Raw genomic sequence first — 22,843 nt, forward strand, 5'->3', positions numbered from 1 at the left:
TTTCTTTGGAATATGCTTTGGAATTTACCTTTCTTCAAAATGGTTCCACCTAAGACTAACTTTTGGCTGGTAATAGTTCAACAAACCAGTATTCATATTAATTGTTTTATGGCTGGGAAATGATACACTTTGTGCCATCCTATCTCAAAAATGCATATTGTGGGAGAGGGACCTGGTGAAACTCTGTCAACCTTGAGGTGTCTCTCTTATCTGATTAATAACTTTCTAACAGACATAAAACGGCTTGTTAAGACTAGCGGTGGGGGGCACTCTCCATCCCCCTTCTGATGTCTATGTCAGAAGCGTTCTCTGTTCCTTTTTATACTTTAATAAAACTCTGCTACACAAAAGCTCTTGAGTGATCAAGTCTGGCCCCTGGTCCTGAAGCTAAATCTTCTTCTTCAGATATCAGGAATCTGACACCATTCACCATAAGCTATTAGGATGATGAAGAAGTTAATAACGATGATTTTGATGATAATGATGATAGTTAATATCTATGGCCAAGTGTTAGTGTGTTAAATATGTATATTGTTGCATTAGTCATCATTGAAGACCTTATAATAGGTACCAAGATGACTCCCTTTTTATAGGTGAGGGAACTGAGTTTGGGGAAATTAAATGGTTTCATCAAGGTTACGGTGATATTCCATGGTAGTGCTAAGTCTTTAATTAACACTTACCCCTCAATCAGCAGGCACCAACTCAACCTGGAGAGAAACTCTATGAATATAATCTACGTGGCAAAGCCACCAGAAGAAATTCTAACCATATTACACCCAAGAGAAATTACACAGGAGAGAAATGCAGTGAATGTAAAGAATATGGGAAAGTGTATAGTTATCCTTCATTGCTTAGGATCCATGTGTGATAGATCTCAGCTGGTAAGAAGTCCTATTTTAATTTTGTGTGTGTGTGGTGGTGGGGAGGCAGAGCTCAGCTGGGGAAGAGAAGCGGGTTGTCAGCCCCCGATCATGAAATTGCAGTCCTGGAAAGTACCTGCTCGGTGGCTGTGAGAGACTGAGTGTCCCAGGGTGGGCTCAGTGTGGGAGTCTCCCCTGAGAACTCTTCCCAGCCGTGCGTCATGAAGCATCAGCCTGAAAGGCAGAGGCAGGCAGTAGGGGATCCCAGAACACTGTCCTGATGAAGGGATGTTTTTTTCACATCCTCTGCACTCCCCAGGCTTCCCTGGTGGTTCAGTGGTAAGGAATCTGTCTGCTAGAGCAGAGGACACAGGTTCAATCCTTGGGTCAGGAAGCCCCCTGGAGAAGGAGACGGCAACCCACACCTGCATTCTTTCCTGGAGAAACCCCACGGACAGAGGAGCCTGGAAGGCTACAGTCCATGGGGTCACGAAAGAGTCAGACACGATTTCGTGACTAAACCTCTGCATTCCTCTTGCTGGGCCCCATGCTGGTGAGTAACTTCATATCTGAATTTGCAAAGATCACATTGTAGAAGATGCACTAGTTTTTCTTTACCTAAGGTCAAAAATAGAGGTCATTATCATTATTATTTTCAAATGTCAGAATTAGGAAGGCCTGGAAGATATGATCTAACACTACCTACAGGCATAGAGTTTTATGTTTTATTTTGAAAGAACCCAGGTTGAGAACAAAAGGTAAAATTCTATATCAGTTTCCTGAATAGTTGGTGTAGGGAAATGAAATAATATTGCTTGAAGAAAAACTGTTGCTTCTTGTTATACTTAAATAAGAATTTTATTTTTTAAGAATTAGAAGTTTGAGATTTCTTAGGTGCTGAGTAAGTCAGAAGAGGATTTTCTAGTTTTTAGGGAAATTTTAAGCAACTCAGGCATAAATCAAAAGACAAAATTTGTTGGTTACCTAGTTTGAAAAATGAATTTTGCATAAAATTGTTTAATGTCACAGACAAATCCACAGAAGTTTAATTCATAACAGCTGAAATTAGCATTCTTTTGGATGTTATTCAAACTAAAAGTGTGATGATGGTGTGGGAATAGGGGGATGATGTAGATTTAATGGCTCAGCAGCTCTGCCAGGGCAGAGAACATCTCTGTTTTGCTCACAGTTGCATCTTCAGTGCCTAGCAAAGTGCTGGGCATATAGTCAGTGCTCACTGAATATTTACTGAATGAATGAAATAAACCAACCACAGGAATGTCAGGGTTTTGCCTGAACCATAGACATGATGGCAGCCAAGGATTTGAATGTCTTGAGGATTATCTTTCTTAGCATTTCTATTATCTGCCTCTTTGTGTCTTGCCTTATTCTTTCAGTCCAGGTCATCCTTGTGACTGGAAACTTGATCATATGGAACACGTGTGTCCACATCTTACATATTTTGCATTAAAAATGTCTCTACTTTTAGAATTCAAACTCTAAGGAGAAAGTTTCTGATTAACTCAGGTGGAATTCAGCACTTACTATTAGAACAGTCACAGCAGTTGGAATTATGTAAGAGCATGAAAGCCTCAGCCTCTGCATGGTTGGAATGAGGAAATGGGCTTTTGCCAGTTTTCTACTCTGCAAACTTCATCATCTTTGAATGATGAAGATGATTCTTCATCTTCAAACTACTGGGTCATGAAAAGAAAAAGGAGATATAGTCCCTGTTTCTAAGGTATATATTCTTTATGATGATTCAAGACGACAAGATCTGAAGGACAGGAGCCTTCAGATGTGCAGAAGACACTAAAGTAAATGCAGGTTATTATGATGGAAATGTACAAGATAGAAAATTATAGGAGATCAATTGAGAAGTAATGAGAATAACTTTCCCGATTATGCCTAGAGAAGAAAAATGTGATTTCAGCAACATTTGTCACTTAAGTGTTTCTGTTGAGCAACTACCATGTGGCAGTTATTGCAAATGGATCATGTTTAGATCAGTATGATCTGTGAGTTTTTCCCCAAACAAGCTGGAATCCACTTGTGTGAAACTGACTCATAGGAAACCAACCATATGATACCAACAAGGAGAAACCACAAAATCTACTTAAAGAATTATATAGAGCTCCTTTAGACAATGTTTATCAAGTTAAAAACAATAAGGTTGGCATTAGGAATTCTTCTTTTCATTTTCATCAACAATCCCTTACCCTCACCCAACCAATGATGTAGCTATTAATATATGTATGTTGAATGTACAGTAGACAATAACAAAGTTGCTAATCTCTTTTGCTTTTTGAACTTTTTCATAAGCCTAAACTTCTAAGGACTATTTCTTTCTCTTTACTCCTTTTTCCTCTTTTTCTTTCTTTTCTCTCTCTTACATATACACTCCCTTCTGATGTGCTTCTGATATACCCACTTAAAGAGGCTAAATGATCCCTGAAAACCTATTGTTACCTATAATTTCTACATACCTTTCAAGTCACCAGTGTAAAGCACGCCTTGGATTTTTAAGCCATACTGTTGCAACTTGCTTGGTTTAAGGAGAGGTCAGAATGAGAGATAAATTTTAGCCTAGTTCCACAACTATCCATGTGGAGCTTCAGTGTGAAATTGTGCTTTTATTAACTAGATCCTGTTTGAGCAACTTCCTAAATATTATATAAATTCAAAGCATTCTATTGCACATACATCAAGTGAATGAATGCCAAAGAATGTCTCATTTTTCCTCATTTTCCTCAAGTCTCATTTTTCTTCTATTTTTGAACAGCTTAGGTTGGGAATCTCTTCAGGCTTGCTTTCTGCAAATCGCTGGGTACAAAACATTATTGCAGATGTGGAAAAAATGTGCAGAGAACCTGTGCTTCTGATAATGCCTGACATGAAGAAATGCATCTGAAGGTTAGTCCTTGAATACATTTTAATCTTTCACTTAGGTCAGCCAGTGTTTGCCAAGTATGTGCTATGTGCTAGAAGCATCTCTGGACATTGAGGGTACAAAGATGAATAAGACATGGGTGCTGTACTTGATTGATAAACATCAGAGGTAAATTTTCATTAGAGAATTCACGTGAGCAAGTTAGGGTATAGTTGACATAAAACATTATATTAATTCCAGGTGTACAACATAATGATTTGAAATTTGTGTATGCTGCAAAAGGATCATCATAATAACTCTAGTTAATATCCAGTTATCTTAATTATTAAGCCAGCAGGCAATGAAGCTGGTTCTACTGCACAAGTTTCCCCAGTTTGTTCTCTGTTGGTCAAAAAGAAGTCACCTGAATGGGTCTTTCCTTTACGAAGGGTAATAAGGTGATGCCGATGGGGGCTACCTTGTTTCAGGTATCATGTGCTATTGGTCTAGGATTGGGCTCCACGAGCTTCAGGTGCCAACTGAGTAATTGGATACTGACTAAACTAAGCAGGATAACAGAGAGGGGGCAGGGAACTCTCTTTGCCTTTGAAGTTCTGACTCAAATACTGTGCTAAACCACCCTTTAGAGCTGATGAAAGTCCTCTTGACCTTCACGTCCTATCTTCTGAGAATGAGCATCTTCAGAGAAACCACCATCTCCTTGTGGTAGAATTGCCTAAGGCCTTGCCAACAGGCAGCTAACTGGGAATCAGGAGAGATCCAGAAGCCGGCTTTTTCCCTGTATGTCCTCCTGCAGGCCTTTATCCAGACCCTGTCTGTGAAGTGAAGCAGCTTTCTAGTTATAGTAACATTTTTAGGCACTAGTTTTCCTGAGCTTGACCTGAGCTTAAGAACTATATCAGAATGGGATGGGTTGCTTGGAAGGAAGTTAATATGGTTCCCTCGTTGAAGTGGTTGGGGTTTGTTACAGAAGAAATTTCTGTATGGAGTGAGTGGATAAAGGTCACTCTTTCTAACTCAGCAAATCTATTGAGATTATTATTCAGGTGGTAAAAGCAGATAATGCCCATCCCTTGAAGAGATGTTTTAACTTTTGTTTTAACTAGGCTTGTATCTGTCTAGTATTTTTATAACTGACCTAAAAGAGGTTTATCAACAGAAGGGAAAATTCAAGGAGAGGACCAGTATAATGTTTGAATTTTTCTTATACCCCCCTCACTGCAACAATGATCTAATCACTTATTTTATATCTTCTTAACTGTTGCTTCCCTAAATGTTATTTACATGTAACTGGTTAGAATTACAGACTTGGTTTCAACAAAGGGAAAATAGAGGTTTTGGAAATAGTTTCCTGTTTCTGTTACAAATATAAACTGTTAAAAATTGTAAGCTGCTAAGCAGTGCTGAATTTTGCTGTTTTGCTGAAAATGTGATCAAACAGGGAAAAGATGCCTTATTCATCACGTTTCTTTCTTTATGTTCTCTTGGGGTTGCCAGCTTAGCAGATTATCTGAATCTTAATTATGTTAGGAACTAAGTACAAACAAATCCTCTGGTTTCCTCAGGTGATTTTTAAAGAATAAATAACTATGAGTTACTACCCAAAATCAAAAGGGAAAATAATTGAAAATTAACCAGAAGAGGGACAGAGATGATGTTTCATTTAGTCATCTTAAGAGACCTACTTAACCAAAGCACTTATGTAACACATTTCAATGATATTAAGCATTATATAATTAAAATGTACAGAAGCTGCTCAGGTGAAGAACTATGAATTTGTATGCAGAGTATTATCAAAAAAAAAAAAACTGTTGTTCTTCCATATTTTTACTTATAGTCAATATAATACTCAGATGGCTTCAACTTTTCCCATCTTGGTGATAAAGTAACTGAGGTCTAAAGAGGTAAGAAGCCTAAATTTTCATAGCTGGAGCCAGAAGCTAACCCTAGGTCTGCCTTCACTACAAACTCATGCTTTTGGTGGGATGATATGAAAGAATAGCATTGAAACATGTATATCACCATATGTAGAAGAGATGACCAGTACAAGTTCGATGCATGAAGCACAGCACTCAAAGACCATGCTCTGGAACAACCCAGAGGGGTGGGGTGGGGTAGGAGGGGGGTTCATGATGTGGGGACACGTGCACCCATGGCTGATACATGTCAATGTATGGCAAAAAGTACCATAGTATTGTAAAATAATTATCCTCCAATTAAAATAATTTTAAAAAACCCCGGTTTTGGGGTAGGCATGGTTTCCATTATATCAAATGCATGCTGTGATTTTCTAAGAATTGTACAGGCTTCCTGAGAAGTCTCTTGAGAATCTGATTATGTGTTATGGTGAAATGATGGGAGAGACAGAAGAGCGCTAGTAAGAAGTTAGGTTCTATTCAATGGGAAGTGTATGTGGGACAGTGTAATACTTACAGCTTTTTTCCCTACTCCTGCCTCTTAAAAACATCATCAATTTTTAAAGACAAAAGTATCTCAAACAAAACTAAGTATAAAGGTTCATTTTATGGTGTTAAAATCGTATTCAAACATTTTATGATGTTTTGTTCATTGCAGTTTATTCTGATGAACGTTTCTTTCCAATCTGGTTTTTTAGCTGTCTTGTGAGTAAGAGAACTTGGTATTTTGTTTTGCAAGTTGTACACTCATCCCAGTGATGGTGGTGGTCATGGTCATGTTGAGCTGTGTGTGTGTGTGTGTGTGTATGTGTGTGTGTGTTGGCTCACACACACATACAGAAATGCAGGTTCTGTATTCTGTAAAACAAGGTTACTGCATTTCTCCTGAAACATAAAGTCTTGGGACCACATAAGTAGAGTTTATGACTACAGTATAATGTAAGAGGTATTGAAAAGAAAATGTGTGGAAGAGAATATTTTCCTTTTAAATATTAAATTTATATTAGACAACAGTGCTTAATGAATATTTGTTTGTTAATATTTTTCCTATACCAACAGTTGTGGGTGGCTGTGGGCCAAAAAGACCAGCACAGTGGAATACACTAAGTTGAATATTGGTGATTCAAAAGCCAAGGTAGGTATAGAAAGAGGACTGCATACCCAGGAGCAGAACTAATCTTGGGGTTAGTTCCAAGTTTCTGACAAAAAGCCAGAAGCCGGGGGATCTTGACACTTGACCAATCATGAATTTGATTTCTATCTCATGAAGACCTTACTGTGAGACTCATAAAGAAAAGAGTACAGTAAAGACAGTAAAAATAGTTCATGGCACTCACGTCTTTAATACTTCACCACATTTCGACTGAGCTCTGCTTCCATGATGCACCTCTGGTCTAGTGGGAACCAATCCTAAATTGAGCCTGGCCTGGAGATCTGTTAGTGCTAAGATTAAACTTTATGCTAATTGAACAGGAAAGGAACAGGAAAGATTTTTCTTATCAGAGTCATTGCTGGAACCTATAGATCTGATACAGTGTTTCAGAATCTTTTCAGAAGAATTACCCTTTGAAAGTGCAAATATGGCCCTTAGACTGGCTTTTCTGAGTCCTCAACATTTTTATGAGGAAGGTTTTCCTTTTCTCAAATCTTGTGTCCCCAAAGAGTGTGGGTAGTGGATGCAGAAGATGAAGATAGAAAGGATTGTTATCTGGGCGTTAGGTTACCTGTCCCATGGTTGGGTCCCCCTCCTTGCTTTCAAGCCTTAGGAATGGATTTGGAAACTGGTTAGGAAAACGAAAACAAGTAGGTAGGGGTTTGAGGTCTACAGCCAGGTTCCAAGCAATGGTTTGTCATTATTAAATTCAACCACTGACATGAATTGATGAATCCCTGGGTAGCCACTGAATCACAGGACATAAATGTAGGATACAAGCTAGAAGTCAGTCTTTGTGGACACTATGCCAGGGTACATTTCTAGGCTCATGAGAAATTGAGCACTTGTTTCCTAACACTTAATTAACTTCTAAAGGTCAAATTTAGAAAGTAAAGCTTGATTTTGAATTCTGGTAAATAGGCTCAACTTAGGTGCAAATTTAAAATGAATTTACTTTTCTTTAATCATTGCCCTCAACTCTGATTTTAGCTTTTCTTGTGAGTAGCATCTTAAATGATGTTTTGGGCAGGATCTGATATCTTCCAGCAGTTTCTAGCTTAAAAAAATCCATACGGGTTAAAATTCTAACCTTCTATATAACTTCAGTTTTGTATTTCTTACCACCTGGAGTGGCAAGCATTGTGTTACCTTTGATACTCTTTGTTATTGTCCTCCTCCTCTTTGTAGTTCCCCTTACATTCCTATTAATTAATACTGGTAAGCCAGGAGGAGAAAGGTACTCCTATCTCTTCCTTAACTGACCTCCATGTGGTTTATTCATTATTACTACTGGTCTGGACAACACTACCTAGCCACCGATGACCTCCAAGTGACAGGTGTCCATAGGCTGGCTATCTGGAAATGCACATGTGTTTGGGATGATCTTTTGTGGCAGGGCCCTTTTATGTGGGACTGAAGTGTCTTCTTATCACACAGGTGCCCCTGAAGAAAACCTGGCTCTGGTTTAGGATGAATCTCTGTGACCTTCCCTGGCAGCAAGCCTTCGTTGGTCTGGTACAGCTTAAGTCTAACTTCTCTCTCTGTCTACATGACCCTGAAAAAACACACTTTCTACTACTTCAAGTGGAGGATGTTCAGGCCCTTCCTGGTTTCCTCCTCTCTTTATCCTGCTTTCTCTTGCTAGTTTCCCACCTCCCTGGTTCTAGAGGCATGGAATGGGGGAGATCTCTACAGCCGCTGTATAAGCAGACATCCTTGGGGGAATGAGATCATGTTTTCTTAAGTAAAAATTGCTCAGCATTGTCCAACTCTTTGTGACCCCATGGACTATACAGTCCATGGAGTTCTCCAGGCCAGTCCAACTCTTTGCGACCCCATGGACTATACAGTCCATGGAGTTCTCCAGGCCAGAATACTGGAGTGGGTACCTTTTTCCCTTCTCCAGGGGATCCTCCCAAACCAGGAATTGAACCCAGGTCACCCGCGTTGCAGGCAGATTCTTTACCAGCTGAGCCACAAGGGAAGCCTGTTCTTTTCTTAAATTGCTGAATGAGACCCTGGGAGCCTCCCTCTTCACTTGGGGAATGTCTACATTTCACATAGGTTTCTGGTCTATTCTCTAGGTCAGTAACTCAGGACTCCCACAGTTACTTTTGTCCCATTTATAAGTGAAAAGGAGAGTTGGAGCTGGGGATTGGGATGAGGCTGAATTGATGACTTGAGAGTGTTAGGACAGGTTTGTCTGCTTCCTAGTAAATTCTGACACTTGTTTCTGGATTCTTGATGTTGGCCATCCTGTTTAAAATGTGGCATGGTCTATGCCTCTTGATTTTCAGCTTTGGGTCTTAGGTGCTGATTCAAGAGCAGCAGAAAATATCCCACTCAGCTTTCTGTTATACTATCTTTTCTTTCTGCACAATTTTGCCTATCAGTGTGTTTTTTCAGAACTTACCCTATCTCCAAGTAGAGAATAAAAGGACACAACTGAAGCACATTTATTAATAGAGGATCATATAACTTAAATCCAAAAGGCAATACTTTTAAGGGTAAAAGAACTTCTCTAGTCAAACAAGGATGCTAGGATAATGCCTGTTCATATCATTTGTCCCTGGAAAATTGGGATCTGTGTTCACAGTAGCTACTGGCTCCTTGAATGTGTCAGTTCTTCATGGAATGCCTGTATGTGGTTGTGCTGAAGTGAGGATAGGGGTACCAGGTGTGTCCTGGTCTCCAGAAGGAGGCAGACTGTGCAGTTGTTAATGGCTGCTGAAGGTCATGCTCTCTGGAGTACCTAAGTCTCCACAGGAGGTTAATAATACAGAGGATAAAGTTATATAATTATAGCATACATCACTTCTGTAAACTTAGTTCCTCAAATACTTTTGATACACTTTTGGGGCCAAACTCTTTGGATCATAAAGGTGGATTGATTATACATGGACCCTATTGTAAGGAGTTTATGATCCAATGTTGGAGAAGGATGAACAAATACCTACATCACAGTAGGATGATAGTATCTTACAAAAAGTAACATGGCAGAGTTTCTGTCTCAAAAAAGTAGAAGGCAAGCTATTTTAAAAGGGTACTTTTGTGGTATCTTATAATTTGGTGACTTATTTCAGAGCTTAAGCTGGAATTGTAAGACAATGGGGTGATGTTTCACAAACTGCACTAATATGAAAGTTTATATTTTGAATCGTTTGTGTAAACAAGGATCAGTAATCTTGTTTGGTGGCTGCACGACTTTGAGGAGATATCCATGTCCAAGGGCAAAGGAGAAGCCCCAGAAAGATGGTAGGAGGGGTGAAATTGCATTTAGAATCAAACCCCATACCTGCCAGAGACTCTCAGAGGGCTCAAACATACGTTGTGTGCACCAGGACCCAGAGACCACATACAGACTGAGACAGAACTGTGTTTGAGTGTCTCCTGAGGAGGTACCCTGGAGAAGGAAATGGCAGCCCACTCCAGAATTCTTGCCTGGAAAATCCCATGGATGGCAGAGCCTGGCAGGCTACTGTCCATGGGGTTGCAAAGAGTCGGACACAACTGAGTAACTTCACTTCACTGAGGAGGTATGGGTCAGCAGTGGACTGCTGCAGGGGCAGGGGCCCTGGGTGCAGTAGACCTGGGTACGGCATAAGCCCTCTGGGAGGAGGTCACCATTAATCCCACCATAGAACCACGAGAACTTACACTAGACTGGGGAAACAGACTCTTGGAGGGCACAAACAAAACCTTCTGTGCACCAGGACACAGGAGAAAGGAGCAGTGAGCCCACAAGAGACTGACCCAGACTTGGCTGTGAATGTCCAGCAGTCTCTGGTGGAGGTGTGGTTGGCATTGGCCAGCTGCAGGGTTGGGGACATTGAGTGTAGCAGTGTGTGCATGGGATCTTCTGAAGGAGGTCACCATTATCTTCATTACCTCCACCATAGTTTGGCCTCAGGTCAAATAGCAGGGAGGGAACACAGCCCGCCCACTGACAGAAAATTGGATTAAAGATTTACTAAGAATGGCCCTGCCCATCAGAACAAGAATCAGATTCCACCTCAGTCAGTCTCTCCCATCAGGAAGCTTCCATAAGCCTCTAATCCTTCTCCATCAGAGGGCACACAGACTGAAAACAGCAATCACAGAAAACTAACCAGTCAGATCACATGGACCAGAGCCTTGTTTAACACAGTGAAACTATGAGCCATGCTGTGTAGGGCCACCCAAAATGATGGGTTATGGTGGAGACTTCTGACAAAACATGGTCTACCGGAGAAGGGAATGGCAAACCACTTCAGTATTCCTGCCTAGGGAACCCCATGAACAGTATGAAAAGGCAAAAAGATAGGACGCTGAAAGATGAACTCCCTAGTTCAGTAGGTGCCCAATATGCTACTGCAGATGAGTGGAGAAATAATTCCAGAAAGATTGAAGAGACAGAGCCAAAGCAAAAACAACACCCAGTTGTGGATGTGACTGGTGATGGATGTAAAGTCTGATGCTATAAAGAGCAATATTGCATAGAAACCTGGAATGTTAGGCCCATGAATCCAGGCAAATTGGAAGTGGTCAAACAGGAGATGGCAAGAGTGAATGCTGACATTTTAGGAATCAGCGAACTAAAATGGGCTGAAATGGGTAAATTTAACTCAGATGACCATTATATCTACTACTGTGGGAAAGAATCCCTTAGAAGAAATGGAGTAGCCATCATAGTCAAAAAAAAGAGTCAAATGCAGTGCTTGGATGCAATCTCAAAAATGACAGAATGATCTCTAAACAAGACCAGGAGCTGACTGTGGCTCAGATCATCAACTCATTGCCAAATTCAGACTAAAATAGAAGAAAGTAGGGAAAACCACTAGAACATTCAGGTATGACTTAAATCAAATCCCTTACGATTATACAGTGGAAGTGACAAGTAGATTCAAGGGATTAGATCTGATAGACAGAGTGCCTGAAGAACTATGGACGGAGGTTTGGGACATTGTACAGGAGGCAGTGATCAAGACCATTCCCAAGAAAAAGAAATACAAAAAGGCAAAATGGTTGCCTGGGGAGGCCTTATAAATAGCTGTGAAAAGAAGAGAAGCAAAAGACAAAGGAGAAAAAGAAAGATATACCAATTTGAATGCAGAGTTCCAAAGAATAGCAAGGAGAGATAAGAAAGCCTTCCTCAGTGATCAAAGCAAAGAAATAGAGGAAAACAACAGAATGGGAAAGACTAGACATCACTTCAAGAAAATTAGAGATACCAAGTGAACATTTCATGCAAAGATGGGCACAATAAACGACAAAAATGGCATGGACCTAACAGAAGCAGAAGATATTAAGAAGAGGTGGCAAGAATATGCAGAAGAACTATAGAAAAAAGATTTTCACGACCCAGATAATCACAATGGTGTGATCACTCACTTAGAGCCAGACATCCTGCAATGTGAAGTCAAGTGGGCCTTAGGAAGCATCACCATGAACAAAGCTAGTGTAGGTGATGGAATTCCAGTTGAGCTATTTCAAATCCTGAAAGATGATGCTGTGAAAGTGCTGCACTCAATATGCCAGAAAATTTGGAGAACTCAGCAGTGGCCACAGGACTGGACAAGGTGTTTTCATTCCAACCCCAAAGAAAGGCAATGCCAAAGAATGCTTAAACTACTGCACAATTGCACTCATCTCACACACTAGTAAAGTAATGCTCAAAATTCTCCAAGCCAGGCTTCAGCAATATGCGAACTGTGAACTTCCAGACATTCAAGCTGGATTTAGAAAAGGCAGAGATCAAATTTCCAACACCTGCTGAATCATCAAAAAAGCAAGAAATTTCCAAAAAACATCTACTTCTGCTTTATAGACTATGTCAAAGCCTTTGACTGTGTGGATCACAATAAACTATGGAAAATTCTTCAAGAGATGGGAATACCAGACTACCTGACCTACCTCTTGAGAAACCTGTATGCAGGTTAGGAAGCAACAGTTAGAACTGGACATGGAACAACAGGCTGATTCCAAATAGGAAAAGGAGTACGTCAAGGCTGTATATTGTCACCCTGCTTATTTAACTTATATGCGAGTACATCATGAGAAACGCTGGGTTGGAAGAAGCACAAGCTGGAGTCAATACTCCCAGGAGAAATATCAATAACCTCAGATATGCAGATGACACCACCCTTATGTCAGAACATGAAGAAGAACTAAAGAACTTCTTGATGAAAGTGAAAGAGGAGAGTGAGTGGCTTAAAACTCAACATTCAAAAAACTAAGGTCATGGCATCTGGTCCCATCACTTCATGGCAAATAGATGGGGAAACAGGGGAAACAGTGACAGCCTTTATATTTTTGGGCTCCGAAATCACTGCAGATGGTGACTGCAGCCATGAAATTAAAAGATGCTTGTTCCTTGCAAGGAAAGTTATGACCAACCTAGAGAGCATATTAAAAAGCAGAGACATCACTTTGCCAACAAAGGTCCATCTGGTGAAAGCTATGGTTTTTCCAGTAGTCATGTATGGATGTGAGAATTGGACTATAAAGAAAGCTGAGTGCCAAAGCATTGACGCTTTTGAACTATGGTGTTGAAGAAGACTCTTCAGAGTCCCTTGGACATCAAGGAGATCCTACCAGTCCATCCTATAGGAAATCAGTCCTGAATATTCATTGGAAAGACTGATAAAACTGAAACTCCAATACTTTGGCCACCTGATGTGAAGAACTGACTTATTGGAAAAGACCCTGATACTGGGAAAGATTGAAGGCAGGAGGAGAAGGGGATAACAGAGGTTGAGACGTTTGGATGGCATCATCGACTCAGTGGTCATGAGTTTGAGTAAACTCCAGGAGTTAGTGATGGACAGGGAAGCCTGGTGTGCTACAGTCCATTGGGTAGCAAAGAGTCGGACACGACTCAGTGACTGAACTGAACTGAACTGAATCTTGTTTGGAACCATCTTTGTGTGTCATAATAGTAAATTTGAATAATGCATAAAGATTAATCCTGGAGAGAAAAATGAATTCAAAAGAGATACAATGTAACATTGTTCAGTTAATCAACATGTGAAATAATTCTCTGATTGTCCCACAGCATTAAATTTTTTTTATAAAACCTTTCTTTAATCTGAACTCAGTAACTTATAAAGCATCAGGAAATGTGTTCTATAGTAAGTTCATTTAAAAAAAATCAAAATCCAAAATAAAACCATACCTTAATAAATAAGGTTCATTAGAAACTTTGAAAAAATTTCAAGCTGGTTTTTTTTTCTTTTTAAAGTTGAAGTATACTTGATTAATGGTGCTTTCCTGATGGCACTGGTGGTAGAGTCCACCTGCCAATGCAGGAGACCTAAGAGATGCAGGTTTGATCCCTGGGTCGTGAAGATACCCTGGAACAGGAAATGGCACTCTGCGCCAATATTTGTAGTTTTTAAAAAAATTTTGAAGGAACCTTCATACTGTTCTTCATAGTGGCTACACCAATCTCCATTCCCACCAACAGTGTAGGAGGTTTCCTTTTTCTCCACATACTCTCCAGCATTTATTATTTGTAGACTTTCTGATGATAGACTAGTTTTCTTAGTTGGTTAATGCTCAAGAACATTTTGGTCAAGACAGAGAGATTAATTCTTAAATACAATCTTTGTTGCCTAAACAGGGCAAGCAACAGCTATACCCAAATGTTAGACTTGGAAGTAAATGTTTTTTGGCTGTTATGGAAAATGGATGAGAAACTAGAAATCAGTAATTGCTATGAACTAGTCAGTGAGTCATTTTCAAATACATAGAGCAAATGTGCTCTGTTTCACAGTAAATGTAATTGAGCAGTAATGTCTATATATATAAATATTATTTTAATCTAGTTATGCATATAAATATTTTCTTTCTTCCTTTATATTAGAAAATAGAATTTCCAGTTGCATAGTATTCTATAGTCTTCTGATCAATATTTTGTGTACCGAATTTACTTAAATAGGTAGTGAGGTAGAAGGGACTTGAAGATAATTTCTAGCCTAGTTTCTTCCAGTATATAATAATATGCTGGACATGCAGGTATAAGGCACTTTACCTTTCTGTCACTCACTTTTCAAGACCAAATATGCTTATCTTAGTTGAAAACTCTTTGCTTTGAAAAGCATTTCACAACCATTTTCCCATTTTATTGATTTAAATATCTCTAGACAAAGACATAATGTTATTTTTTGCTGTTGTTTTTTCCCCAGTGGGAAATTGAAGTAGAGGGGTTAAGGTGTTGCTGTAAGCTACCCAGTTATAAACTGCGAGAGCCTGGAAAGTGGATCTTGTGGTTCCCATGCATTTTTGCATTCCTATGTCACCACGGCACTTCCAGTCCATGGAGGCCAGGAAAGAGGAATTATTGAAGAAATCTCTATGATAAACAGTCATATTTTATATCATACAATAAATAGTTTATGGGTTGTTTTAATATACACTAAGGCATCTAGTCGGAGAAGGTAATGGCACCCCACTCTAGTACTCTTGCCTGGAAAATCCCATGGACGGAGGAGCCTGGTGGGCTGCAGTCCATGGGGTTGCTAAGAGTTGGACACGACTGAGTGACTTCACTTTCACTTTTTACTCTCATGCATTGGAGAAGGAAATGGCAACCCACTCCAGTGTTCTTGCCTGGAGAATCCCAGGGACAGAGGAGCCTAGTGGGCTGCCGTCTCTGGGATCGCACAGAGTCGGACACAACTGACGCGGCTTAGCAGCAGCAGCAGCAAGGCATCTAGTTATTTTAATAACCTTATAGGCAGAGATGATAAACATTGTTTTATAGATAAGGAAATTAAATTCATAGAACTGAAGTGACTTGTACAAATTGGCACAGAGAGCGAGTGATAAAAAGGGAACTTAAATTCTATGTTTCTAATTCCTGGACTGTTATAAATTAGTTGTCTCTTAGATCAGTTGTCTTCTTGGATCTCAACTTACTCTTAGAAATGGGCTACTTGGTGATGCTAACTTTAGCGTGGTGGACAGAGAAACACAATTCACAATTCTGATTCTTATTATTTTCACCCACTAGAACTTTTTATCTTCTTTCATTAAATTTAGTACCTGTTACTAAAACTATGGACTAGAAAAATTTTTTTGTTTTAAATTTAAATGATAGACCTCCTTGGACCCTGAATTTTAGTCTGTTCAGTAAGCCTAAACCTGAGAAAACAGGCCCCGAAGAACTAGGTCTTGTTTAGTTGACACACTTTCACTGACCCTTAGCTCAAATTGTTGCTTTCCACAGGTGCATATGTTTACAGCATGCCGTGGGATTTTCTATTTCTTGGTCCTCATATTTTCAATGGCATAAAACATCTCTTGAACAAAGATTATAAGGTGTCAGAGTCCATCACAGTGTGTTTCAGAGATAAAATATGCAGAGCCACCTCCTCATGCCAGGCACTATAATAAGAATTTGGGTGGAAATACAAAAGAGCATTGTGGTTTCCCTGGTGGCTCAGCTGGTAAAGAATTCACCTGCAATGTGGGAGACCAGGGTTCGATCCCTGGGTTGGGAAGATCCCCTGGAGAAGGGAACAGCTACCCAGTCCAGTATTCTGGCCTGGAGAATTCCATGGACTATATAGTCCATTGGGTTGCAAATAGTCAGACATGATTGAGTGACTTTTACTTCACAGAAGAATAAGACAAAGTCTCTCTTTGGGCCTACGCAGTGAGAGAGAGACGTGTGAACACGGTTATCTTACTCTGCAAGTGATGGAGTGGAGCTGCATATGAAGAGCCAAGGGAGGAGGAGAAAATGATATGAGCAGGCCATGGGAAGTTAGTAGAAACTGGATAAGCAGACAAAGGGAGACAACATTAAGACAACCCGAAATCTTTTCTAAGAAAAATTATACAATATCAGTATAGCTGTGGAATAACTGTATATCTGAAATTCAAAAATAGTAATTGTTGAAAAAAGCATTAAATTCAATATGTGCACTGCAGTTTTCCTATATATTAATTTGGTATAAGCTATTTTAATTGCAGAAGTTACATGTTCATGCTATAAACATGTTTACATTTCAGGAGAATATAAAGAGACGATGTGCCTCTGCCTTACCTAACACCTCTTTCCATGGACTGTTCTGAATCTTTCTGAACTTGTTTTTAATATACATTCAAATGGCTATATTCTTACCCTAATTATCTTTAAAAACATTCATAGGAAAATTAGTTTCATGTTAGGAAGTTTCTGAAGAGGTCTCCTAATATTTACCAGCTATAAGTTCAAAGACTGACATTGGGAATCATTTAGTTCAACCTTGTCACTTTGTCGTGTCAGACACTGAGACCCTGAGGGATTAAATGTTGCTGTGGGTCATCCATGCAGTTAATGACAACACTCCCTCTCTCCTGTCCACCAGGACCATGATTTGATGGTCCTCTTCACTTCATGGACTCAGGCTATCTCAACCAACCATCCAAACAAAAAAATAAAATAAAACACCCTATGTTTCAGGGTATTATTAAGATTTTTTTAAACATGCAGATAATGAAAGCAAGGTGCTGGTGGTCTTGAATTCATGCCTGTTCCCTAAATTCTGTTTCTTTTCTTTTTTTCCCTGAAACTATATTGTGGAAACACACCAAAAAGTCTCTCTGAGATGTAGTGGTTTCTATAAATGTTCCTATTTTTAAGATATATTAAAATAATGAAACCATTCACCAAGTTGATAACTGATTATTCCCAATAAAAATGGGGATAGAGGTAGCAAGTGTGTATATTGAATGATTAGGGCATTGATGACTCAGGAAAACTGATCATTGGAATCCCTGGAATGAATGCTGCTCAGGGTATCTCCTCAGATTTACCTATCATTAGAGTAATATGGCCAAGAGGCAATTTATTCTGCATTAATTATGTATTAACTTTGAAAAGCAAGTAATTCTTCTTAAAATGGCCTTCTCAAGTGAAGACAAGTTTGTAGTTGCAAGAACATCACTAGCAATTTTTTTTTCCCTTTAGGAAAAACTATTTTTAGGAAAAATAAGATTTGCATGTATTGAAGTTAACTGTAATCTCTTAAACATCTGTCCTGCTTCAGGGGCAAATAGCAAAGCTAAATTCCTTATTTTTGTGTGGCTTTTATAAAAACCCCACAGAACCCAGAGTAATAGATTTTTTTAACTGAAAGGAAAACAATTATTGTGAGTGTAAAATACCAAGGTGGGTTGTGAAAATTGGAAAAATGGCCCTACCTTGAGTACTAACCCGTGTCTCTGGCTTAATCCCATTTTTGAGATGTGACATTCTCTCCCAAGCTCATCATGACTCATTCCAATTCTTGACTAACAAGAATAAACTTATTCTCACAATGGTGATCGTGACCTTTGTAGCGAGCGAAGCCTCATCTTTGCTGTTTATTCCCTTTAAAAGCCCATGTGTATTCATTGATCAGAAAGTAAATCTGTAATCCTGTGGGTCCCAAGGAGTGCCCACACCATATAGCAATTAAACAATGAAAGCCCTTTAAAGAATGGCAGAGGTCCAAGGTACCGCCAAATATAAATGGTCATTTCTTTCACAAGTACTTTATGTATCTGGTGTAGCATTTCTGCATAGACTGGATTATGGAAACCTGTATAGAAATGCTTCTGCTGTATATTTATAGTTTACATTTTTGAACTATCAATGAAGAATACTGATTTGCTTTAAAGGTCCTACAGTAATGCCCAAATGACCCCAAACTAGGATTTCATATGATTTTCTTGTTGTAAATTTTCAGTTTTACATACTGACTTTTTTTGACTCTGAGTTGTCTTATATTGTCTGAATTTTTTCTTATTTCAATGAAATGTATACAATTTATAAATTTGGATTGTCTTCTGTGTCGAAGTGCCTTAAGTGCAAGCTTTCTTTAAAAAAAAAACAAAAACAAACCTACCAGCCCGTGAAAGATTTATCATTCTGAGAAGTGTCAAAAAAGATGTATTTGGTGGCCATGAGCCCGGGGAAGTACAGCATTTTGCCTGTGTAATATCTCATGCTTCATTTTTATTACAGTGACTTGCCTGTAGCATGGTTTCATTTCAGTGTATCCTGTTTCTTTCAGAACTCCCACCCATGCTAATTGTCATGGCTAATTAGTCTTACAGCAAAAAGCAGACAAACCAACAGAGGATAGGCTCTTTCAAAGAACAGCTTTGTAAAGGTACATTTTCCTGCACAGCAGTGTGGCTGACGAGTAAAACAACCTGACAAACACTGACTGCTTAGTCTGGAAGTGTCATATATCTTGACATTAACCTGTATATCATACATTTTGTATGTCAGGATAGGCTTTTATTCACCATTTAAATTGTTAGGAAATACACATATCAGATGAGTTGTTCAAAATAACTCTCCCTTTAATGAGAAATAAGTGATTTGATTAATAAGTTATTTAATAAGTAAGGGTTGATGTACATAAAATTTGCAGGCCAAGTTCCTCTGCCAAAGAGGCCTTTTTAGGATGGACAAGGATCCCTTACCTTTACCCTCTAAGATGAAGGGAGAAAAATCTCTGAATCGTAAATTCCATGTAGGCATGCTTAGAGACATTGGGATGAAAACCTTGTAAACTGGATTCGGCTGGTATTGTGTTGACACTCAGCCACTGCATGTGTGTGAAAGCGTCAGTCATCCAAGATACATTTACAAGGGAAAGTTAATAGGAAATCTCCCAAACCTGTGAACTCCCAGAACCAGGGAGTACAAACCGAAAGAGCACCAGAGCAGTGGTCTGGGTTGCAAGTGCTCTCAGGGCACAGCTCCTGCTATTGCAGGTATTACCTTGTTACCACCACTTACTCTACTGGGTGCCAGCTCTATGTCAGGCACTGTAAGTATAGCATCCCTTTACATCCTAAATGAGTTCATTTTGAAAAAGAAAAAAACTGAGCCTCAGAAAGATTGTAACACTCTTATGGCCACAAACCTAGGAAGGAAGCAAAAAACCAGAGTGTCTCTGTCTCATCAGATAGTGAATATCACAGCCTTATTTAGTTGGAGGAAGGGAAAAGGGACATTTGAAAGAGAGATGTTTTTTTCCCATAGCAAAAACTTGGAAACCTTTTACTGTTCCGGAAATGGTTTTCCTCCAGAGCAAATCTGTTAACCATTTCTATTTCAAAAGCCATGATGCATCTGACTCACTTTAATGAAAGAAACATAATAGGAAGAGGGTTTTCTTCTTTGAAACTCAGGTATTTTAATAGCTGAGTTTCCTAAAAGTGATCGCTATGTTATTCTAAAAAAAGAATGAGTCATGTAAACAGTGCATTTCCTGAGAAAGGTCATTATCAACAGAGTACAAGATCACGTGTAATACGCCTATAGGTGACTTTTTTGTGTTTAGCTGAAAAAGGCTTCTGGCAAAGACAAAAGATATCTGAAGTGACATATTCCTAAATCTGTTCTGAGAACTGCCACGTGAAACTCTGTTGTGGAAACTTGGTTTCTTAGCAAGGGTCTAATACTTTGGCTACCTCATGCGAAAAGTTGACTCATTGGAAAAGACCCTCATGCTGGGAGGGACTGGCGGCAGGAGGAGAAGGGGACAACAGAGGATGAGATGGCTGGATGGCATCACCGACTCGATGGACATGAGTTTGAGTGAACTCTGGGAGTTGGTGATGGACAGGGAAGCCTGGCGTGCTGCGATTCATGGGGTCACAAAGAGTCGGACACGACTGAGCGACTGAACTGAACTGAATGTGGTTTAGTGCCAGGCACATTTGGAATAGATTTGCTTTGTGGCAGTTTCAGACAAGGGGCCCTTGGGTTTCTGTTTCTTTAGGCTAATGTTCTTGACCACAAGGTGTTCCCTTTTGGCTTAATGTGCGAACCTGGCAGGCTTCCCATGAGGACCAACCGTTTTACACAGACAGCATTTTCTGCTCAGTGCTTCTGCCTACAGTGTAACCTTCCTATGAGTCTTTAACAAGGTGCCTTTCTCCTTCAGCCAGATGAAACATCCCAGTGGAAGAGAATTAAGCAGGAGTAGAACATCACACCCTGAAGAAAGGCAGGGCAACCTACTCCAGTATTCTTGCCTAGAGAATCCCATGTATAGAGGAGCCTGGCAGGCTACAGTCCATAGGGTTGCAGAGTCAGACACAACTGAAGCCATTTAACACACAGGCATGCACGCAGAACATCACAAAGAATTCTGGGAGCTCTAGGGGATATTCAGTGTTCTCATCAGGGTAAAAAAGAAAGTGCTGGGGGAGGAATATGCCAGTTTATTAAAAAGACTCAGAAGCTTTAGGAGCTTTAGGATATGATTAAGTATCAATTTAGTATGAGAATAATTTACTTCCTGTGGAATATGACACATATAGAAGTTCAAGATTTTACTTGCATGGCACTAGAGGAATGATGTGGAGTGGTCAGAAGGATCACTCCTGCCCATACTTACCGCCCCAACCACCAATTGTCTACTCAGCCATAAATTCCTTAGAACTGGGGGCAAATCTTATTCTCAGATGTAGCTATCCTTTTTTTTTTTTTTTTTTTTTTTAACACCGTGCCTGGAACATACTGGGGACTTAAGAACTGTTTGTTGAAAGAATAATAGAATCCTAGTTTAGAATTCAAACCATTGAATGATAAAGACACAATATTTCCACTTAGGAACTGCTTAATCTCTTAGTATCTTATAGATAAACATTCCGTTCAGTTCAGTCGCTTAGTCATGTCTGACTCTTTGTGACCCCATGGACTGCAGCATGCCAGGCTTCCCTGTCCATCACCAACTCCTGGAGTTTATTCAAACTCATGTCCATTGAGTCAGTGATGCCATTTAACCATCTCACCCTCTGTCGTCCCCTTCTCCTCCTGCCCCCAATCCCTCCCAGCATCAGGGTCTTTTCCAATGAGTCAGTTCTTTTCATCAGGTAGGGCCAAAGTATTGGAGTTCCAGCTTCAGCATCAGTCCTTCCAATAAATATTCAGGATTGATTTCCTTTAGGATAGACTGGTTGGATCTCCTGCTGTCCAAGGGACTCTCCAGAGTCTTCTCCAAACACCACAGTGCAAAAGCATCAATTCTTCCATGCTCAGGTTTCTTCACAGTCCAACTCTCACATCCATCCATGACCACTGGAAGCACCATAGCTTTGACAAGATGGACCTTTGTTGGCAAAGTAATGTCTCTGCTTTTTAATGTGCTGTCTAGGTTGGTCATAACTTTTCTTCCAAGGAGCAAGCGTCTTTTAATTTCATGGCTGCAGGCCCCATCTACAGTGATTTTGGAGCCCCCAAACATAAAGTCTGTCTCTGTTTCCATAGTTTCCCCATCTATTTGCCACGAAGTGATGGGACCAGATGCCATGATCTTAGTTTTCTGAATGTTGATTTTTAAGCCAATTTTTTCACTCTCCTCTTTCACTTTCATCAAGAAGCTCATTAGTTCTTCTCTTTCTGCCATAATGGTGGTGTCATCTGCATATCTGAGGTTATTGGTTATTTCTCCTGGCAATCTTGATTCCAGCTTGTGCTTCATCTAGCCCAGCGTTTCTCATGATGTACTCTGCATATAAGTTAAATAAGCAGGGTGACAGCATATAGCCTTGACGTATTCCTTTCCTCATTTGGAACCAGTCTGTTGTTCCATGTCCGGTTCTAACTGTTGCTTCTTGACCTGCATATAGATTTCTCAAGAGGCAGGTCAGGTGGTCTGGTATTCCCATGTCTTTCAGAATTTTCCACAGTTTGCTGTGATCCACAGAGTTAATGGCTTTGGCATAGTCAATAAAGCAGAAGTAGATGTTTTTCTGGAACTCTCTTGCTTTTTCGATGATCCAGCATATGCTGGCAATTTGATCTCTGGTTCCTCTGCCTTTTCTAAATCCAGCTTGAACATCTGGAAGTTCATGGGTCACGTACTGTTGAAGCCTGGCTTAGAGAATTTTGAGTATTACTTTATTGGCATGTGAGATGAGTGCAATTGTGTGGTAGTTTGAGCATTCTTTGGCACTGCCTGTTTTAGAGATTGGAAAGAAAAGTGACCTTTTCCAGTCCTGTTGCCACTACTGAGTTTTCCAAATTTTGTGGCATATTGAGTGCAGC

General features: G+C 39.8%; 1 long non-coding RNA gene across 10 annotated transcripts in view; it reads left to right on the plus strand.

Annotated features, from left to right (window-relative positions):
• Positions 1–645: 645 nt before the first annotated feature.
• LOC147363450 (uncharacterized) overlaps positions 646–22,843 on the plus strand; it is a 223,102-nt gene continuing 200,904 nt past the window's right edge. For 6 of the 10 annotated variants that reach the window (XR_015137118.1, XR_015137119.1, XR_015137116.1 and 3 more), the window contains exons 1-2: positions 914–1,416; positions 3,651–3,776. This is a non-coding gene — a long non-coding RNA (uncharacterized LOC147363450). Of the gene's footprint in view, positions 885–913; positions 1,417–3,645; positions 3,777–4,379; positions 5,361–22,843 lie in introns of those variants that run through there. The other 4 variants (XR_015137124.1, XR_015137120.1, XR_015137125.1 and 1 more) reach the window with 3 other exon arrangements.

This window comes from Bos grunniens, chromosome 11 (genome assembly GCF_055505025.1).
Source record: "Bos grunniens cultivar Pamir isolate PY7600 chromosome 11, Bosgru_T2T1.0, whole genome shotgun sequence".
Classification (NCBI taxonomy): Eukaryota; Metazoa; Chordata; class Mammalia; order Artiodactyla; family Bovidae; genus Bos; species Bos grunniens.